This window comes from Muntiacus reevesi, chromosome 16, assembly GCF_963930625.1.
Source record: "Muntiacus reevesi chromosome 16, mMunRee1.1, whole genome shotgun sequence".
NCBI classification, from domain to species: domain Eukaryota; kingdom Metazoa; phylum Chordata; class Mammalia; order Artiodactyla; family Cervidae; genus Muntiacus; species Muntiacus reevesi.
Genome location: NC_089264.1, coordinates 24,594,436 through 24,613,570, shown reverse-complemented (window position 1 = coordinate 24,613,570; position 19,135 = coordinate 24,594,436). Strand labels below are relative to the sequence as shown.

Sequence of the window (19,135 nt, the reverse complement as noted above, 5' to 3'; positions counted from 1 at the left end):
TGGGAGGATGTGAGAATCTAGGTTCTAAAAATGTTTCTCTTGAAATATTTCTAAGTATCTAAGGGCCTATTTCGCCTATTTTGCCAGAGCACAGAGTGCCTCTTGATCTTTTCCCGGAATTCCTCTCAGTGTGTACTGCGGGTCAGTGATTGCTGTGGCTAATAACGCAGGCCTTGTAGAACTGGATGGTGGGCAACATTCTTCAGTTTACTCCAGGCTCCTATTCCAGCTGCTGCTGAAGGGTGAGTAGGATTTATAGTGGTGGTTCATAGGACATGGAGAAGGGGGCAGTGAAAAATCTCTGGGACATGGATGCAGTTGATGTGTTTTTAGATTGGAGCAGAGTATAGAGAGAGGGAGGATGGATTATTTGCTAGTTTACTTTTAAACTCTGTTAGGGATGCTGAATTTTATTAGAATGGCTTTTTTGGACAGACCACTCTCTTCTTGCTGCTCTCTGTCTTTTTTTTAATGGCATTTTAATGGCTCCTTCTCAGTATGCAGCTTAAGTGTTGGTGCTCTCACACATATGTCCAAAATGTTTCACATCACCCACTTATCTTTACCATGGCTTTAACTTCTATTTATATAGAGACAACTTCTAGATTGTGAATCAGGATGGCTTCTGGTAAACTCAAGACTTGAGAAGTTCCTCAAGTCAATGTTAAATACTGAATCACAGATTAAAGAAGCTCAGGGAACACCAGGGAGCCTAATGCCAAAAGACAAAACAAAACCAAACAAACAAAAATACACTTAGGCATAATATATTCAAACTACAGAAAATCAAAGATAAAGGAAAAAAATCTTGAAAGAAGCCAGAAGGAAAGAAAACATCTTATGAAAAGAGGAGCAAAGGTAAAAATTACATCCAGTTTCCCCTCAAAAATCATCTAAGCAAAAATATAGTGGAATGAAACATATGTGTTGAGAAAAAAACCTTCCAATCTAGAATTCTGTGTTCTGTGACTTTATCCTTTAGAAGTTAATGAGAGATAAAGACTTTCTTATATAAACATTGATGAAATTTGTTACCAGAAGACATGCCTTGCAAGAAATGTTAAAAGAAATTCGTCAGAGAGAAGGAAAGTGAGTCAGGTCAGAAACTCATCCAAATAAAGAAGGGCAATAGGGAATGAATAAGTGATAGTAAAATAAAAACTTTTATTTTTCTTTATTGATTTAGCAGAGAACATAGCAGATAACAGTTTCATTCAAAATAAAAATATTCGAAACAGTATTATTAAAAAATAATAGAAAAAATACTTCATGATTATAAGTATGTATAACTGAAATGGATGACCACAATGACACAAGGGATTAGAGAGAGGAATGAGGATTACATTGTTTTTGTAAGGTGTTAGTACTGCCAGTGAAGCAGTATAGTACTATTTGAAAGTGTACTTGGATTAGTTGTAATAAATATATATTGCAAATTCTAGGGCAAACATTATTTTTTTTTTTTAAAGTACAATTGATATACTAAGAAAGAAGGGAAAATGGAATCATGTATTGGGTTGACACCAAAAAGGAAGAGAAGGCAAAAATGGTAACAGAGAAGGGTGACCAATATTAATGGAAAACAGTAACAAATACAATAGATAGTAATTTCAGTGTATCGATAATCATTTAAAATGTCCATGGTCTAAATGCACCAATTAAAAGATAGAAATTGTCATTGTGAATCTAAAAACAAGTATCAAATATATGTTGTATTTTAAAAGTCTGCTTTAGTTTTTTTAAAAAGAATTTCATTTGGCCACGCTGCACAAAGTGTGGGATTTTAGTTCCCTGAACAAGAATTGAACCTGGTCCCTCAGCAGTGAAAGCATGGAGTTGTAACCATTGGATTGTCAGTGAATTCCCCAAAAAACCCACTTTAAATAGAGAGGTACCTATAAATTAAAAGTAAAAGGATGGAGAAAGGTAAGCTAACACTACTGGAAATAAAGTTAGAATAGCTATATTAATTTCAGGTGGCAGATTCAAAGCAATAAATATGAGGTATAAAGAGAGGTGTTGCATGGTCAAGAGGTCAGTTGTCCAAGGAGGCATAACAATCCTTAATGTGTATGTGTCTAGCAACAGAGCTTCATAGTACATGAGGCAAAAACTGATAGAACTTTAAGGAGAAATATATAAATCCACTAGTACAGTTGGAGGCTTCAACATCCCTCTATCAGAAATGGATAGATCCAGCAGGTAGAAAATCAGGACATGGTTGAACTCAACAGCACCATCAATCACCTGGACATAATTGACATCAGTGGACTATTTCATTCAGCACAGCAGACTACATTTTTGTCTCACTATCACATGGAACATTCACTGAGATAAACTACCTTCTGGGCCATAAAACACATCTTAATAAGTTTAAAAGAATAAAAATCTTGCAAAGCATGTTCTCTGACCACAATGGAATTAAAAGTAGCTAGAAAATCTACAAATACATGAGATTAAACCATATACTTCTAAATAACACATGGGTCAAAGAAGAACTCTTAAGAGGAATTGAAAAATATTTTGAACTTAATGAAAATGAAAATACAACTTAAAATTTGTGTAATGTAGTGAAAGCAGTGCTTGTGGGAAAATTTGTGACATTGAATGCAGGCATTGGAAAAGAAGAAAGATCTGAAATTAATCATTTAATCTTCTATCTTAGGAAAGTAAAAAGATCACATTAAATCCAAAGTAAGCAGAAGAAAAGAAATAATACAGTTTAGAGTAGAGGGGAATTTGCTGGCAGTCCAGTGGTTAAAACTTCAGCACTTTTCACTACTGTGATTCCAGGTTCAATCCCTGGTTGGAGAACTAAGATCCTGCAAGCTGCATGACACAGTCAAAACATTAAATTTATAAAAAGAATGAAAGGGAGGCACACAAATTACCAATTTCAGAAATAAAAAAGGGACATCATGATCTCTATGGACATCCATAGGATAATAAATAATACTATGAATAACTCTATGCCCACAAATTTTACAACCTAGATTAAATGGCCAATTCCTTGAAAGGCAATCCATCCAAAACTCACACAAGAAGAAATAGAACATTTGGCTTGGCCTATATCTTAAAGAAATCAAATCAATAATTAATAACCTTCCCAAACAGCACCAGGCTCAGAGGGGTTCACTGGTGAATTCTACCAATTATTTAAGAAAGAAAGTATACCAATTATCTATAGTCTTTTCCAGAGAGAGAGACACACAGAGGAAGATTGATACTTACTAATTCATTCTGTGAAGCTGACATTACCCTAATACCCAAACCAGACATAGCCATTACAAGAAAAGAAAACTAGAGACCAATATCTCTCATGAACCTACATGTAAAAATCCTTAGGAAAATATTATATTGAATCCAGTAATTAATGAAAAAAAGACTTAAATGGCACAATCAAGTGGGATATATCTCAGGTATGCAGCTTTGTTCAACATTTGAAAATCAACTAATGTAATTCATTTCATTAACAGTTCAGTTCAGTCACTCAGTTGTGTCCGATTCTTTGCGACCCCATGAACCGCAGCATGCCAGGCCTCTCTGTCCATCACCAACTCTTGGAGTTTACCCAAACTCATGTCCTTTAAGTCGGTGATGCCATCCAACCATCTCATCCTCTGTCATCCCCTTCTCTTCCCGCCCTCAATATTTCCCAGCATCAGGGTGTTTTCAAATGAGTCAGTTCTTCGCATCAGGTGACCAAAGGATTGGAGTTTCAGCTTAAACATCAGTCCTTCCAGTGAACACCCAGGACTGATCTCCTTTAGGATGGACTGGTTGGATCTCCTTGCAGTCCAAGGGACTCTCAAGAGTCTTCTCCAACACCACAGTTCAAAAACATCAATTCAACTCTCACATACGTACATAACTAATAGAAAAACCATAGCCTTGACTAGACAGACTTTTGTTGACAAAGTAATGTCTCTGCTTTTTAATATGCTGTCTAGGTTGGGCATAACTTTTCTTCCAAGGAACAAGTGTCTTTTAATTTCATGGCTGCAGTCACCATCTGCAGTGATTTTGGAGCCCCCCAAAATAAAGTCAGCCACTGTTTCCACTGTTTCCCCATCTATTTGCCGTGAAGTGATGGGACCAGATGCCATGATCTTAGTTTTCTGAATGTTGAGCTTTAAGCCAACTTTTTCACTCTCCTCTTTCACTTTCATCAAGAGGCTCTTTAGTTCTTCTTCACTTTCTGCCGTAAGGGTGGTGTCATCTGCATATCTGAGGTTATTGATATTTCTTCCAGCAATCTTGATTCTAGCTTGTGCTTCATCCAGCCCCGCGTTTCTCATGATATACTCTGCATATAAGTTAAACAAGCAGGGTGACTATATACAGCCTTGACGTACTCCTTTTCCTATCTGGAACCTGTCTGTTGTTCCATGTCCGGTTCTAACTGTTGCTTCCTGACCTACATACAGGTTTCTCAAGAGGCAGGTCAGGTGGTCTGGTATTCCCATCTCTTTCAGAATTTTCCACAGTTTATTGTGATCCACAGTCATTAACAGGCTAAAGAAGAAAACTCCTGTGATCATATTAATAGATGCAGAAAAAGCATTTGACAAAATCCAACACCCATTCATGATGACAACTCTAGGAGTAGAGGGGAACATTCTCAACTGGATAAAGAATATCTACAGCAAATCTACAGCTAACAATATACTTGATGATGAGAAAGTAGAAGCTTTCCTATTAAAATCAGGCACCAGGCAAGGATATCCTCTCTGGCCACTCTTTCTCAATACTACACTGGAAATCCTCGTTAATGCAGTAAGACAAGACAATAAAAGATATACTGATTGGCAAGGAAGAAATAAAGTTGTCTTTGTTCACAGATGATATGACTTTAAAGAAAATCTGTTGTTGTTGTTCAGTCACTTAAGTTGTATCTGACTCTTCATGACCTCATTTGTAAGAATTCTCAAAAAACTCGTGGAACTAATTAATGACTATAGCAAAGTTGAAGGATACAGGTGGTACACAAGAGTCAATTGCTTTCCTATATACCAGACTTTCCTATATGCCAGCAAAGAACAATGGAATTGGAAATTAAAAACAATACAATTTACATTAGTATGGGGAAAATGAAATACTTGGGTTTAAGTTTAGTAAGGTATGTATAAAACCTGTGAAGAAAAACTGCAAAAATCTGAAGAAAGAAGCAAGAATGAAATAAATGGAGAGATATTCCATGATCACAGATAGGAAGACTTGATACTGTCAAGATGCCATTTCTCCCTCTCTTGATTTATAGATTCAACAAACACAATTCTAACAAAATCTCAGCAAATTATTATTTTTTAAATTAGTTTTAATTGGAGGTTAATTATTTTACAATATTGTGGTGGTTTTTGCCATACATTGACATGAATCAGCCATGGGTATGTGTCCCCCTGTCCCAAAACCCGCTCCCACTTCCCTCCCCATCCCATCCCTCTGGGTTGTCCCAGTGCACCAGCTTTGAGTGCCCTGTGTCATGCATTGAACTTGGACTGGTGATCTGTTTCACATATGGTAATATATATGTTTCAATGCTATTCTCTCAAATCACTCCACCCTCACCTTCTCCCTCAGAGTCCAAAAGTCTGTTCTTTACATCTGTGTCTCTTTTCCTGTCTTACATATAGAGTTGTTGTTACCTTCTTTATAAATTCCATATATGTGCATTAATATTCTGTTTTGGTGTTTTTCTTTCTGACTTCACTCTGTAAAATAGGCTCCAGTTTCCTCCACCTCATTAGAACTCACTCAAATGTGTTCTTTTTAATAGCTGAATAATATTTCATTGTATATATGTACCACAACTTCCTTATCCATTTGTCTGCCAATGGACATCTAGGTTGCTTCTGTGTTCTAGCTATTGTAAACAGTGTTACAATGAACACTGAGGTACACCTGTCTCTCTCAGTTCTGGTTTCCTCCATGTGTATGCCCAGCAGTGGGTCATATGGCAGTTCTATTTCCAGTTTTTTAAGGAATCTCCACACTCTTTTCCATAGTGGCTGTACTAGTTTGCATTACCACCAGCAGTGTAAGAGGGTTCCCTTTTCTCCACACCCTCTCCAGCTTTTATTGTTTGTAGACTTTTTGATGGCAGCCATTCTGAACCCGCGTACCTCGTTGTGGTTTTGCTTTGCATTTCTCTGATAACAAGTGATGCTGAGCATCTTCTCATGTGTTTGTTAGCCATTTGTATGTCTTCTTTGGAGAAATGTCTAGTTCTTTGGCCCATTTTTTGATTGGGTTGTTTATTTTTCTGGTATTGAGCTGCATGAACTGCTTGTATATTTTGGAGATTAATTCTTTGTCAGTTGTTTCATTTGCTATTATTTTCTCCCATTCTAAAGGCTGTCTTTTCACCTTGGTTGTAGTTTCCATCGTTGTGCAAAAGCTTTTAAGTTTAATTAAGTCCTATTTGTTTATTTTTGCTTTTATTTCCATTACTCTAGGAGGTGGGTCATAGAGGATCTTGCTGTGATTTATCTCAGAGTATTTTGCCTATGTTTTCCTCTAGGAATTGTATAGTTTCTGGTCTTGCATTTAGATCTTTAATTCATTTTGAGTTTATTTTGCGTATGGTGTTACAAAGTGTCAGCAGTTATTTTTGTGCTGTTGACAAACTGACTCTGAAGTTTATATGAAGAGGCAAAAGACCCAGAATAGTCAACTCAATATTGAAGGAAAAGAGGAAAGTTGGAGGATTGACACTACCCAACCTCAAGATCTACTATAAAGCTATAATAATCAAGACAGTGTGGTTATTGGCAAAAGAGTACACAAATAGATCAGTGGAACACAATAGAGAGCCCAGACACAGACCCATATAAATATACTCAATGATGTTTGACAACATAACTAAGAAAATTCATTGGAGAAAATGTAGTCTTTTTGGTAAAATGTAGTCTTTTGGTAAAAAAGTAGTAGCTGTAACAACTGGCCATTCACATGCAAAAAAAAAAAAAATGAAACTAGACGCAAATGTCACAAAAAGTAAAACCCATAATAGATCGTAGACCTTAATGTAAAATGCAAAACTGTAAAAGTCCTAGAAGATAACATAGGAGAAAATCTAGATGACCTTGGTTATTGTGATGACTTTTAAAATACCAAAGGCATGATCCATAAAAAGAATAATTGATAAGCTGGACATCACTAAAAAATTCTTCTCTGTGAAGTACATTGTCAAGAGAATAGGACAAGCTACAGACAGAAATAATATTGGCAAGGCATATTTGATAAAGAACCATTTCCCCAAATATACAAAGAACTCTTAATAAGAAAACTAAACTCAATTAAAAAATGGGCAAAAGATCTGAACAAATTGTTCATTGAAGACACACCATATTGCAACTAAGCATATAAAAAGGTATTCAACATCATATGTGATTTGGGAATTGCAAATTAAAATAATAAGATACTACTACTTACTTATTAGAATGGCCAAATTCCAAATCCACCGAATGCAACAGGAATTCTCATTCATTGTTGGTAGGAATGTGTAATGGTACAGCCACTTTGAAAGACAGTTTGTTGATTTCCTATAAAACTAAATATTTTCCTACTATACTATCCAGCAGTCCTGTTCCTTGGTATTTACCAAAGGTTGAAAACTAATGGCCACAAAGATTTTATAGCAGCTTTACTCATAGTTGCCAAAACTTGGAAGCAACCAAGATGTTCTTCAGCAGGTGAATGGATAAATTGTGGTTCATTTAGACAATGCAGTATTCAGTTCAGTTCAGTTGCTCAGTCGTGTCTGACTATTTGCAACGCCATGGGCTGCAGCACGCCAGGCCTCCCTGTCCGTCACCAACTCCTGGAGTTTACTCAAACTCATGTCCATTGACTTGGTGATGCCATCCAACCATCTCATCCTCTGTCATCCCCTTCTCCTCCCACCTTCAATCATTCCCAGAATCAGGGTCTTTTCCAATGAGTCAGTTCTTCACACAGGTGGCCAAAGTATTGGCGTTTCAGCTTCAGCATCAGCCCTTCCAATGAGTATTCAGGACTGATTTCTTTTAGGATGGACTGGTTGGATCTCCTTGGAGTCCAAAGGACTCTCAAGAGTCTTCTCCAACACCACAGTTCAAAAGCATCATTTCTTCGGCGCTCACCTTTCTTCATAGTCCAATTCTCACATCTGTACATGACTACTGGAAAAAACATAGCCTTGACTAGATAGGCCTTTGTTGATAAAGTAATGTGTCTGCTTTTTAATATGCTGTCTAGGTTGGGCATAACTTTTCTTCCAAGGAACAAGTGTCTTTTAATTTCATGGCTGCAGTCACCATCTGCAGTGATTTTGGAGCCCCCCAAAATAAAGTCTCTCACTGTTTCCACTGTTTCCCCATCTATTTGCCGTGAAGTGATGGGACCGGATGCCATGATCTTAGTTTTCTGAATGTTGAGCTTTAAGCCAACTTTTTCACTCTCCTCTTTCACTTTCATCAAGAGGCTCTTTAGTTCTTCTTCACTTTCTGCCGTAAGGGTGGTGTCATCTGCATATCTGAGGTTATTGATATTTCTCCCAGCAATCTTGATTCCAGCTTGTGCTTCATCCAGCCCCGCGTTTCTCATGATATACTCTGCATATAAGTTAAACAAGCAGGGTGACAATATACAGCCTTGACATATTCCTTTTCCTATTTGGAACCAGTCTGTTGTTCCATGTCCAGTTCTAACTGTTGCTTCTCAACTTGTGTACAGATTTCTCAAGAGGCAGGTCAGGTGGTCTGGTATTCCCATCTTTTTCAGAATTTTCCACAGTTTGTTGTGAACCACACAGTCAAAGTCTTTGGCATTGTCAATAAATCTGCAATAGATGTTTTCTGGAACTCTCTTGCTTTTTTGATGATCCAGCTGATGTTGGCAATTTGATCTCTGATTCCTATGCCTTTTCTAAATCCAGCTTGAACATCTGGAAGTTCACAGTTCACGAATTGTTGAAGCCTGGCTTGGAGAATTTTGAGCATTACTTTACTAGTGTGTGAGATGAGTACAACTGTGCAGTCGTTTGAGCATTCTTTGGCATTGCCTTTCTTTGGGATTGGTATGAAAACTGATCTTTTCCAGTTCTGTGGCCACTGCTGAGTTTTCCAAATTTGCTGTGATATTGAGTGCAGCTCTTTCACAGCATCATCTTTCAGGATTTGAAATAGCTCAACTGGAATTCCATCACATCCACTAGCTTTGTTTGTAGTGATGCTTTCTAAGGCCCACTTGACTTCACATTCCAGGATGTCTGGCTCTAGGTGAGTGATCACACCATTGTAATTATCTGGGTCATGAAGATCTTTTTTGTACAGTTCTTCTGTGTTTTCTTGCCACCTCTTCTTAATATCTTCTTCTGTTAGGTCCATATAATTTCTGTCCTTTTTTGAGTGCTTCTTTGCATGAAATGTTCACTTGGTGTCTCTAATTTTCTTGAAGAGATCTCTAGTGTTTCCTGTTCTATTGTTTTCCTCTATTTCTTTGCATTGATCACTGAGGAAGGCTTTCTTATCTCTCCTTGCTATTCTTTGGAACTCTGCATTCAAATGGGTATATCTTTCCTTTTCTCCTTTGCTTTTCACTTCTCTTCTTTTCACAGCTATTTGTAAGGCTTCCTCAGACAGCCATTTTCCTTTTTTGCATTTCTTTTTCTTAGGGATTGTCTTGATCCCTATCTCCTGTACAGTGTCATGAACCTCTGTCCATAGTTCATCAGGCACTCTGTCTATCAGATCAAGTCCCTTAAATCTATTTCCCACTTCCACTATATAATTTTAAGGAATTTGATTTAGATCATACCTGAATGGTCTAGTGGTTTTCCCTACTTTCTTCAATTTAAGCCTGAATTTGGTGATAAGGGAGTTCATGATCTGAGTCACAGTCAGCTCCCAGTCTTGTTTTTGCTGACTGTATAGAACTTCTCCACCTTTGGCTGCAAAGAATATAATCAATCTGATTTCAGTGTTGACCATCTGGTGATATCCTTGTGTTGAGTCTTCTCTTGTGTTGTTGGAAGAGGTTGTTTGCTATGACCAGTGCGTTCTCTTGGCAAAATCTATTAGCTTTTGCCCTGCTTCGTTTGTACTCCAAGGCCAAATTTGCCTGTTACCACAGGTGTTCTTTGACTTTCTACTTTTGCATTCCAGACACCTGTAATGAAAAGGACATCTTTTGTTGACTATGAGGGCTACTCCATTTCTTCTAAGGGATTCTTGCCCAGAGTTATAGATATAATGGTCATCTGAGTTAAATTCACCCATTCCAGTCCATTTTAGTTCGCTGATTCCTAAAATATTGATGTTCACTCTTGCCATCTCCTATTTAACCACTTCCAATTTGCCTTGATTCATGGACTTAAGCTTCCAGGTTTCTATGCAATATTGTTCTTTAAAGCATCAGACTTTGCTTTCATCACGCATTGCATCCACAACTGGGCATTGTTTTTGCTTTGGATCCATCTCTTCATTCTTTCTGGAGTTATTTCTCCACTGATCTCCAGTAGCATATTGGGCACCTACTGACCTGGGGAGTTCATCTTTCAGTGTCCTATCTTTTTGCCTTTTCATACTGTTCATGGGGTTCTTAAGGCAAGAATACTGAAGTGGTTTGCCATTCCCTTCTCCAGTGGACCACATTCTGTCAGACCTCTCCACCATGACCCGTCCATCTTGGGTGCCCCACACGGCATGGCTTATAGTTTCACTGAGTTAGACAAGACTGTGGTCCATGTGATTAGATTGGTTAGTTTTCTGTGACTATGGTTTTCAGTCTGTTTGCCCTCTAGAGAAGGATAAGAGGCTTTTGGATGCTTCCTGATGGGAGAGACTGACTGAGGGGGAAACTGGGTCTTGTTCTGATGGGTGGGGCCAAGCTCAGCAAATATTTAATCCAATTTTCTGTTGATGGGTGGGACTGTGTTCCCTCCCTGTTATTTACCTCGGGCCAAACTATGGTGGAGGTAATGAAGATAATGGCGACCTTCAAAAGATCCCATGCCTGTACTGCTGCACTCAGTGCCCCCAACCCTGCAGCAGGTCACCACCATCCCACGCCTCCATTGGAGACTCCTGGACACTCACAGGCAAGTCTGGGTCAGTCTCTTGTGGGGTCATGCTCCTTTCTCCTGGGCCCTGGGGCACAGGGTTCTGTTTGTGCCCGCCAAGGGTCTATTTCCCAATCCTGTGTAAGTTCTGGCAGCTCTGTGTTGGGTTAATTGCGACCTCCTCCAAGAGGGCTTATGTCATACCCAAGTCTGCTGCACCCAGAGCCCCGCCCCTGTGGCAGTCCACTGCTGACCCGTAGCTCCACAGGAGACGCTCAGGCACAGTTCTCCCTCAGTCTCTGTGGGCTTCCTGAGTCCTGGTGTGCACAGGGTTTGTTTGAGCCCTCTGAGCGTCTCTGGCAGGAATGGGGTTTGGTTTTAACCGTGAATTTGCCCCTTCTACCGTCTTGTTGTGTTCGTTGGAAGGACTGATGCTGAAGCTGAAACTCCAGTGCTTTGACCACCTCATGCGAAGAGTTGACTCATTGGAAAAGACCCTGATGCTGGGAGGGATTGGGGGCAGGAGGAGAAGGGGACGACAGGGGATGAGATGGCTGGATGGCATCACCGACTCGATGGGCATGGGTTTGAGTAAACTCCGGGAGTTGGTGATGGACAGGGAGGCCTGGCGTGCTGCCATTCATGGGTTCGCAAAGAGTCGGACATGACTGAGCGACTGAACTGAACTGAACTGAACTGAACCGTCTTGCTGGGGCTTCTCTTTTACCCTTGTACGTGGGGTATCACCTCATGGCCGCTCCAGCGCCACACAGCTGCTGCTCGCTCCAGACAATGCAGTCTTATTGATCATTAATAAAGAATGAGCTATTAAACTCTGAAAAGTCGTGAAAGAATCCTAGATGTGTATTATTAAGTGAAAGAAGACAATTTGAAAAGCCCACATAGTTACATACTGTATATAATATTCTGGTTAGTGGGGAGAGAGGGATGAATAGGTGGAACAGGGAGAGTTTTTGAGGCAATGAGACTATTGTGTATGATGCTACACAGTGGGTATGTATCATTATACTTTTGTCAGAACCCATAGAGTGTACACCACCAGAGTGAACCTTAACATAGAAGTGTAGACTTTGGGTGATAATGATATGTCAGTGTAGTTCATGTAGCAAAATACCAGTATGGTGGGGAATATTGATAGTGGGAGAGGTTGTGTGTGTGGTAGAGAGCAAAAGGTATGTGGGAATGCTGTACTTTCTGCTCAGTTTTGCTGTGAACCCAAAACTGTTCTAAAAAAAAAAAAAAGTGTATTAAAAAATAATAGGAGTCATAAGTAGATGTGTAAGTCACATCTACTTTCTATGAGAAGGAAAACTTGATACAAGGTGAAATCAGAGGCCCTCAGTTTCATTAGAGAATTTGCTAGGGTGGACTAAATTAGAAATAGCCTGACCAGGTAGGAGATAACAGGTGATATTTTCCAAATACAGATAACAAAATGGGTGTAGCAGAAAAATATAGAAGTATTTGGGAACTTCACCCTCCTGGTGGTATATGGAAGCAGGCTTCTTGTTAAATTCTTGACCTACTATGCTCTCCAGTTCATTTAGTAGAAGAGAGGAAACAGTGAGTGACACTGCTAACTTGAACTTAATTCTGACTCTTAAGAAAATTATTCAGCTTATTTCAAAAGGGAGGGCTTATTAGATGAAAATCACCTGTCATTTTAGACTGTGACATGCAAGTAAGTGTTCACTAGTCTTAGTCAAACAGCATTCAAAAAGTTGAAGCATATTTCATAGAGCTTATAAGAAAGAAAAGTACTGAATGAATTGAAGGAAGAGTTCATGAAGCCATAAATGTCTGCTACATTTTGAAGGGAACGTTTTTTTGTTGTTCCAGCTTCAGTTGCCATTGCTTGGTACATATTCCATCACAGGGGTAGAGACAGCCCTTACTATAGCCCCTATGAATTGTAACAGGAAACTATCTGAACTGAAGGAAGCCACAGATGGGTTAAACATGAGGGAGCCAGAAATAGTTGGTAGTAAGTCTTTTAAATACTGAGGTCCAAACGCTACCTACCAAACCCTTTCTCTTGGGAAAACACACATACGCATAGCATACAGAGAAGATAGGCATCTATTAGTAGTTTGCAAATCTGAAAATTGTGCAGTTTTTCCTGTTGGTTTTCAAGAAAAACATGTATCTCAGAATTGGGAGGTCAGAGAATTCTTAGGGTGGCTCTCTGATCCCAAAGAAGTACCTTTTCTTTGTATTTTTTGTAGGTAATATATCGTAAGTTATTCATTGTTGTAAGTAGCATGAGCATATATTTTTCCTGACTAGAACTATAGAGACTATGGAAAACTTAACAAGCTGGAGAAGTACCGGCATACCTCATTTTATTGTGCTTCACTTTATTGCACTATACAGATATTGCATTTTTAAAAATTGAAGGTCTGTGGCAACCTTGTGTTGTCAGATGATAGTTATCACTTTTAAATGACAAAGTTAGCTATGTACATTTTTTAGCCTTAATGCTATCGCACACCTAAGAGGCTGCAGTATAGTGTAAACATAACTTTTGTATGCACTGGGAAACAAAAGGTTCATGTGACTGACTTTATTACTGTATTCACTGTATACTGGTGGTCTGGAACCAAACCTGCCATATCTCTGAGCTATGCCTGTACAAGGGATAGTTTCATGATTAAATATAACATGAAATTAAAATGAGACTTCTTCAGATTGTCTCAGTTTTGGCTAAGAACTTCCAAGGTTAGGCAATATAGGTGTCAAAATTACTCCCATATTTTAAGGCAGGGTCCTGGAGTAGCTTATGTATGACATGCTAAGAGACAGAAAATTTCTTCCATCAGCATTAGCTCATTTATTGTCTCTCAGCCACATAAGGAAGAGAAAAGAATTCATGTGGAAGGGCAAAAATGATTTGGAAGGAGAATTTCTTTGGAGTTGTCAGTGTGCTGTATATGCCTTTTCTACTTCCTGGTAAGAATGATGGAAACACTTAGCCCTCATCTGAAGTCAAGAGAAGAACAGTCAAAAAGCTTTAAATATTTTCTCTGGAACTTGGAAGACTCAAGGTCTGTTATCTGAAATAAATTTAAAAAAAAAAATTGTGGCAAGAGACTGGTTAGAACAGCCTGTCTGGTGGCAGAATGAAATAGAGCAAAGTTTAGTGGCGAGAGGGATGCTAATGTGTTTCTATGGACCAAAGGTGGAGACTGCAAAGGGATACAGTTGTTGGTCATCTTCAAAGGAGTTTAACCAAAGAGATCCATCTGGAAAAGTAAGATGACCCTGGTGGAAGCCAAGGGCTGTCTTAATTGGTCAGTTGTAGAAAGAGTCATTCCTTTAAAGGAACTGCAGATAGGACATCCCTATTGGGTCAGAGGGTTCTTTGTGAAATCCATAGAAATTCCCCACTCAAGAAGTAATTCAGATTCTAAAGGATACTATACCCAAAGGACACTAGTGTTAGACACTGATTGCAACAGTTCTGGTTGTATAAAATGTAGTCTTTTCTTCCAAATGTCTCCTCTTTTCTAGGCTGGACAGTTGAAGGGACTTGAAATAGTAGCTAGTATTCGATGAGAAGAGATGGAAGATGGAAGGGAGAAGAAGGAAGCCCCTCATTCCTTCTCTACTGCAGATTTAAATTCCTGTGGTAATAATGGCAGTCAAGCCAGTGGTGATGACCTCTGTCTAGGGTTGGGTTTGATGGTTTAGTCTGCAGCATCTTGAACCTGATATAAGGAAAATGGTGACCAGATCAGTTCTGCTGCATGGATTTGGACATAATGTCAAACCATAAATCTCTGAAAGTGTTTTCTAGTTTTCTTGATATTATTAGTTCTTTATATTAATAGTTTTCTGACCTAATATCCTTTTAATAAATTCCTTATCATTATAAATTAATCAGAATTGATTTATATGACTTGCAATGAAATCAGTCAATCTGTATCAGGAGTTTGCAAGAAAACAGACCATCAGGGAAGTGGGTCAATCTGGGGATGAAAAATCTGACCTAATGAGGCTGAAAGCAAATGAAAACCCAGTTGATTCTAAGGAGTAGATTAAGTATGCAAGGGTGGAACAGTTAATAAAAAATTAACTCTGATTTCTTGGATGTAAGTATTGAAGGCAAAGCCTTGGGGATCACAAGATTTTTGCCATAGAGGAGTATTAAAATAGATGATCATTCAAAGCCTGTGGGCATAAATGATCTCTTCTGAAAGTGCTGGACAGTTTAATGAAAGAGAATGGTAAATTCTGCTACTCAGTGATGTTGAGTCTCTAGTTCAACTTCCCTGACATTCTCCTCTTTCCCTTAATGGTTGTGAGATGGCTACTGCAGCTCCAGACTGTTGTGCCCTAACACAGTATCCAAAAGCAGGAAAGAAAGGATATTTTCTTTTTTGTTTTCCAATTGAGTACAGTTGATTTGCAATGCTGTGTTAGTTTCTGGTATATAGCAAAGTGATTCAATTACTATATATATACACACACACACACACACATATATATATATATATATATATATACACACATGTATATAATGTTGCTGTTGTTTAATTGCTCGGTAGTGTCCAACTCTTTGCAACCCCATGGACTGCAGCACACCAGGCTTCCCTGTCCTTCACCATCTTCCAGAGCGTGCTCAATCTCATGTCCATTGAGTCAGTGATGCCATCCAACCATCTCATCCCCTGTCATCCCCTTCTCCTCCTGCCCTCAATCTTTTTCGGCGTCAGGGTTTTTTCAGATGAGTCAGCTCTTCACATCAGGTGGCCAAAGTATTGGAGCTTAAGCTTTAACATCAGTCCTTCCAAAGAATATTCAGTACTGATTTCCTTTAGGATTGACTAGTTTGATCTCCTTGCAGTCCAAGGGACTCTCTCTTCTCCAACACCACGGTTCAAAAGTATTAGTTCTTCAGTGCTCAGCCTTCTTTATTGTCCAACTCTCACATTCATACATGACTACTGGAAAAACTCATAGCTTTAACTATGACAAAATCTTTGTCAGCAAAGTAATGTCTGCTTTTTAATACTGTGTCTAGTTTTGTCATAGCTTTTCTTCTAAGGAGCAAGCATCTTTTAATTTCATGGCTGTAGTCACCATCTGCATTGATTTTGGGGCCCAAGGAAAAAAAGGTCTGTCACTGTTTCTATTGTTTCCCCTTCTATTTTCCATAAAGTGATGGGACTGGATACCATGATCTTCATTTTTTTAGTGTTGAGTTTTAAGCCAGCTTTTTCACTCTCCTCTTTCATCTTCATCAAGAGGCTCTTCAGTTTCTCTTTGGTTTTCTGCCATTAAATTGGTGTCATCTGCATATCTGAGGTTATTGATATTTCTCCCGGCAATCTTGATTCCAGTTTGTGCTTCATCCAGCCCAACGTTTCTCATTATGTACTCTGAATATAACTTAAATAAGCAGGGTGACAATGTAGTCTTGATGTACTCCTTTCCCAATTTGGAACCAGTCTGTTGTTCCGTGTCAAATTCTAACTATTGCTTCTTGACCTGCGTACAGGTTTCTCAGGAGGCAGGTAAGGGGGTCTGGTATTCCTATCTCTTTAAGAGTTTTCCATGGTTTGTTGTGATCCACACAGTCAAAGGCTTTAGCATAGTCAGTGAAACAGAAGCAGGTGTTTTTCTGGAATTCTCTTGCTTTTTCTATGATCCAACAGATGTTGGCAATTTGATCTTCGGTTCCTCTGTCTTTCTAAATCCATCTTGAACATCTGGGAGTTCTCTGTTCATTTACTGTTGAAGCCTAGCTTGGAGAATTTTGAGCATTACTTTGCTAGCTTGTGAAATGAGTGCAATTTTGCGGTAGTTTGAACATTCTTTGGCATTGCCTTTCTTTGGGACATGTGTGTGTGTGTGTGTGTGTGTGTGTGTGTGTGTGTGTGCGCGCGCGCGCGTGCGCCCGTGTGTGCGTGCGCACACTAAGTCACCTCAGTCTTGTGCAACTCTTTGCAACTCTATGGACTGTAGCCCTCCAGGCTCCTCTGTCCATGGGGATTCTCCAGGCAGGAATACAAGAGCGGATTGCCATGCCCGCCTCCAGGGGATCTTCCCAACCCAGGAACTGAGCCCATGTCTCCTACATATGCAGGAAGATTCTTTACTGCTAGCACTACCCTGGAAGCCCCATATATATTATATACCAATATACCAATATATTTGCCAATGTGTACATATTCTTTTTCATTTTCTATTATAGTTTCTTACAGGATATTGAATATAACTCCCTGTGCTATACATTAAGACCTTATTATCTATTTTATTTATTTATACAAAATTTTCTTTTATATTGGAGTATGGTTGATTAGCATTGTGTTAGTTTCAGGTATATAGCAAAGTGATTCAGTTATACAAGTATCTATTTCAAATTCTTTCCCCATTTTGGTTATTATGGAACATTGAGCAGAGATCCCTGTGCTATACAGTAGGACCTTGTTATTTATCTTTGTTATATAGTAGTGTGTATCTGCTAATTCCAAACTCCTACTTTATCTCTCTCCTACTCTCTTTCCTGTTTGGTAGCCATAAGTTTGTTTTCTATGTGTGAATGTATGTTTCATAAATAAGTTCATTTGTGCCATATTTTAGACTTCATATATAAGTGATATCAGATGGTATGTCTTTTTCTAACTTACTTCATTTAGTATGATAATTTCTAGTTGCATTCATGTTGCTGCAGATGACATTCTTTCATTCTTTTTTTTTTGGCTGAGTAATATTCCGTTGTGTATGTATACTGCATTTAGGTTGTTTTTCTGTCTTGGCTATTGTGAATATTGCTGCTATTAACCTAAGGGCGCATGTATTGTTTTGAATTAATAGTTTTGTCAGGACATATGCCCAGGAGTGGAGTTGCTAGATTATATGGTGATTCTGATTTTCCTCTTCATGAATCACTGCCTTGTCGTGGCGAAGGGGCTTGCATCACTCAATGCAGCCATGAGCCATGCTGTGCAGGGCCACCCCAGACAGACGGGTCACAGTGAGGATTCCTGACACAGTGTGGGCCACTGGGGAAAGAAATGGCATGCCACTCCAGTGTTCTTGCCTGGAGAACCCCATGGACAGTATGAAAAATCAAAAAGTATGATACTGGAAGATGAGCCTCTCAGGTCAGAAGGCGCTTGGTATGCTACCAGGGAAGAGCTTCAGAAAGAATGAAATGACTGGGCCAAAGCAGAAATAGCGCTCAGTTGTGTATGTGTCTGGTAGTGAAAGTAAAGTCCAGTGCTATAAAGAACATTATGCATAGGAACCTGGAATATTAGGTCCATTAATCAAGGCAAATTGGAAGTGGTCAAGCTGGAGATTGCAAGATTGAACATCAACATCTTAGGAATCAGTGAACTAAAATGGACAAGAATGGGTGAGTTTAATTTGGATGACAATTACATCCACTACTGTGAGCAAGTATCCCTTAGAAGAAATGGGGTATCCCTCATAATCAACAAAAGAGTCTGAAATGCAGTATTTGGGTGCAGTTTCAAAAATGACAAAATGATGTTTGTTTGTTTCCAAGGTAAACCATTCGACATCATAGTACAACAATTTTTAGTTTTCTGAGGAACCCCCATACTGTTTTCCCCAGTGGCTGCACCAGCTTACATTCCCACCAACAGTGTAGGAGAGTTTTTTTTTCTCCACACATGCACTCTCTAGCATTTGTTATTTGTAGACTTAAAAAAAATTATTTTAATTGGAGGCTAATTACTTTACAATATTGTGGTGCTTTTTGGTATACATTAACACAAATCAGCCATGGGTGTACATGTGTTCCCCATCCTGAACCCCTGTCCCACCTCCCTCCCCATCCCATCCCACAGGGTTGTCCCAGTGCACCGAGGGCACTTGGAGTGCCCTGTTTCATGCATGGAACTTGGACTGGTCATTTAGTTCACATATGGTAATATACATGTTGCAATGCTGTTCTCTCAAATCATCCCGCCCTTGCCTTCTCCCTCAGAATCCAAAAGTCTGTTCTTTACATCTGTGTCTCTTTTGCTGTCTAGCATATAGGGTCATCATTACCATCTTTCTAAATTCCATATATATGCATATACTGTACAGGTGGTTTTT

General features: G+C 39.0%; 1 protein-coding gene across 2 annotated transcripts in view; it reads left to right on the top strand.

Annotated features, from left to right (window-relative positions):
* The window catches only part of LOC136147908 (alcohol dehydrogenase 1-like), a 195,885-nt gene that overhangs the window by 568 nt on the left and 176,182 nt on the right, over positions 1 to 19,135 (top strand). For both annotated transcript variants that reach the window (XR_010659408.1, XR_010659409.1), the window contains exon 2: positions 88 to 242. The gene's annotated coding sequence lies outside the window, so the exon portion shown is untranslated. The remainder of the gene's footprint in view (positions 1 to 87; positions 243 to 19,135) is intronic.